The sequence below is a fragment of the Triticum urartu genome, chromosome 6A (genome assembly GCF_056163025.1).
Source record: "Triticum urartu cultivar PI428250 chromosome 6A, HENAU_Tu73, whole genome shotgun sequence".
NCBI classification, from domain to species: Eukaryota; Viridiplantae; Streptophyta; class Magnoliopsida; order Poales; family Poaceae; genus Triticum; species Triticum urartu.
Genome location: NC_141878.1, coordinates 444209882 through 444213477, shown reverse-complemented (window position 1 = coordinate 444213477; position 3596 = coordinate 444209882).

The window sequence follows — 3596 nt, the reverse complement described above, 5'->3', positions numbered from 1 at the left end:
GCACGTCCATGTAGATGTTCGGCTTGGCCTTGATCACATCTAGATAGATAAGATTCTACTGCTTGGTCCAGAACAACTCATTCCCTCTAAAGTTTGCACGGGGATTCACATAGGGGTTGATCTTCCTTCGAGAGACAAACTCAGCTAGTGGCATCTCATCCATGCCCATTGTCGGCTCCTTGGTCTTGGTTGCGGTTGACTTGGTTCTGCGTTGGGGGCATTGGAGCCCTTTGGAGCCTCATCTTGATTGTGCAGGCGCTTCGAGCCCGTGTCGCAGACGAGGTTCGAACGGCGGACATTGGAACCGAAGCCACCACCTATGACACACAACACATGAACACGCAAGAGAGGTGAGAAGGGTCAATGCAAAGACCACATCAAAACAAATGAAACAAGTAGAAATAACATTGGGTGGCTGCTACAGGGAAGGTTCGACTTCAACGGTAGTACCGCACCATTGTGAGGAACTAAAAATTTTCTGCTACTCCAGCCGCGGTAGTACCGTGCCAGGATGGCATGGTAGTACCGCGCCTGGAGCAGAAGTAAAATTTTACTTCCGGCCTTGCACGGTAGTACCGCTCCTGAGGAGCGGTAGTACCGTATAAGGTGAACACGGCCGGAGCGGTAGTACCGCACGGGAGTTGCGGTAGTACCGCTCGGGGTCAGATCCGAGACAAAAACCGATCTGAGAACATCCGTGACAATGGAGCGGTACTACGGTTGATCAAAACTACCAAGTACCAACATACCAAATAGCATCTCTACGCATTACTACTCTCCTACATCCTACTCTTGCAAAGATTTGGCCTAAACTCTCAAGAACAACATGCATCTCCCCAAAAACCTAGAGACAAAACAATGAGACAAAGAGAGAGGGATTTGGGGAGAAACCTTGTTCCATGGCAAGACGACGTGGTGGGGAACGATCCCACCGGACGGAATGCGAGGAGAGCGGCCAGAGACGGAGATCCGGCGAGGTTCTCCGGCGCCGTTCTTGGGCAGGAGAGAGAGAGAGACGACGTGGGGAAGATGTGTTGAATGGGTATGGGGGAGTTGGAACTCCCCCTGCCCGCTCTTAACCCCCAAGCGCTCGTGACTGCGTGGTAGTACCGCGGGTCATCACGGTAGTACCGCCCGGGCGGAAGTACCGCACACAAGGCGGTAGTACCGCTCTTCCAGCGGCAGTAAAAAATTACTACCGTGCTGGTTGCGGTAGTACCGTGCACAGTCCCACACGGTAGTACCGTGGCAGACCACGGTAGTACCGTGGACCCAAGAAAATGCACGTTTCACAAACAAGAGAGGAAAACAGCCTTTGCAATGCAACCTTCAAGCGAACGGACACACCAACGAGCTAACTCACGAGGCAATTCAAACACAAGCTCGGCACAAAGAAGGAAAAGCAAAAGACAACAAGCACCAACCGTGAGACACAACCTCTCCAAAGAGAGAGCGGTGGCCGAAGCCACCTATGTTTGAGTTAATTGGTATGGCACCGCGAAGAATTATCCTTGGGCCCATGACCAAAACTCGTCTTTGAAGCACAAGTACCATCTAGAATGGCTAATGTGAAAGAGTTGATCAATTTATGCATAATGGAGGGGGGGATTTCATTGAGAGAACAACACTCCCCCTATGTCCATGCCTACACCTAAATAAGATAACAAGTTGAGTATGGCGGGGTGTGCAAGAGTTCAAGCAACATTGCTCAAATCAATGATATTTAGCTCATGCCTTAACTCGCGAAATCTTGCTTCATCCAAAGGCTTCGTGAAGATATCTGCAAGGTTATCATGAGTGTTGACGTAGTTGAGCTTGATCTCCCCTCGCCTAATATGATCCCGGATGAAGTGATACCAAATCTCAATATGCTTCGTCTTGAAGTGTTGCACCGGGTTGAGAGAAATCTTGATGGCACTTTCATTGTCACACCAAAGAGGCACTTTGTCACAAATGACATCGTAATCCTTTAAAGTTTGCCTCATCCATAAAAGTTGTGCGCAACAACTACCGGCGGCCACATACTCCGCTTCGGTAGACGAGAGAGACACGCAACTTTGCTTCTTATAAGACCAACTCACCAAAGAGCAACCAAGGAATTGGCACCCTCCGGAAGCTGACTTCCTATCCACTTTGTCTCACGCCCAATCGGAGTCTGAATAGCCTACAAGGTTGAAGTTTTCTCCTCTTGGGTACCATAAGCCAAAGTTTGGGGTATGAGCCAAATATCGAAAATTCGCTTGACCGCCACAAAGTGAATTTCCTTAGGTGCAGCTTGAAACCATGCACAAATTCCCACACTCAACATGATATCCGATCTAGATGCACAAAGGTAAAGCAAGGAGCCAATCATGGAGTGATATACCTTTTGATCCACCGCTTTACCATTGGGGTCTATGTCAAGTTGGCATTTGACGGGCATTGGAGTGGAAGCCGGCTTGACTTCACTTAGCTTGAATCTCTTGAGCATATCTTGAGTGTATTTGGCTTGGCTGATGAAGGTTCCTTCTCTTCGTTGCTTGACTTCGAACCCGAGAAAGAACTTCAACTCTCTCATCATGGACATCTTGAACTTTGAGGTCATGAGAGCGGCAAATTCCTCATTGAAAGCTTTGTTAGGAGAACCAAAGATAATGTCATCAACATATAGTTGGCACACAAACAACTCCCCTTTGACCTTCTTAGTAAAAAGAGTGGGGTCGATTTTGAAGGAAATATACCCTAGAGGCAATAGTAAAGTTATTATTTATTTCCTTAAATCATGATAAATGTTTATTATTCATGCTAGAATTGTATTAACCGGAAACATAATACATGTGTGAATACATAGACAAACATAGTGTCACTAGTATGTGCTATCTCTTGAGCACTGCGTTGGTTTTCCCTTGAAGAGGAAAGCGTGATGCAGCAGAGCAGCGTAAGTATTTCCCTCAGTTTTTGAGAACCAAGGTATCAATCCAGTAGGAGGCCGCGCACGAGTCCCTCGCACCTACACAAACAAATAAACTCCTCGCAACCAACGCGATAAAGGGGTTGTCAATCCCTTCACGGTCACCTACGAGAGTGACATCTCATAGATATGATAAGATAATATTTTTGGTATTTTTATGATAAAGAGAAATAAAGATGCAAGTAAAATAAATGGCAAAGGAAATAACTAAGTATTGGAAGATTAATATGATGGAAAATAGACCCGGGGGCCATAGGTTTCACTAGGGGCTTCTCTCGAGAGCATAAGTATTATGGTGGGTGAACAAATTAATGTTGAGCAATTGACAGAATTGAGCATAGTTATGAGAATATCTAGGTATGATCATGTATATAGGCATCACGTCCGAGACAAGTAGACCGACTCCTGCCTGCATCTACTACTATTACTCCACACATCGACCGTTATCCAGCATGCATCTAGAGTATTAAGTTCAAGAGAACAGAGTAATGCTTTAAGCAAGATGACATGATGTAGAGGGATAAACTCATGCAATATGATATAAAACCCATCTTGTTATCCTCGATGGCAACAATACAATACGTGCCTTGCTGCCCCTACTGTCACTGGGAAAGGACACCGCAAGATTGAAACCAAAGCTAAGCAC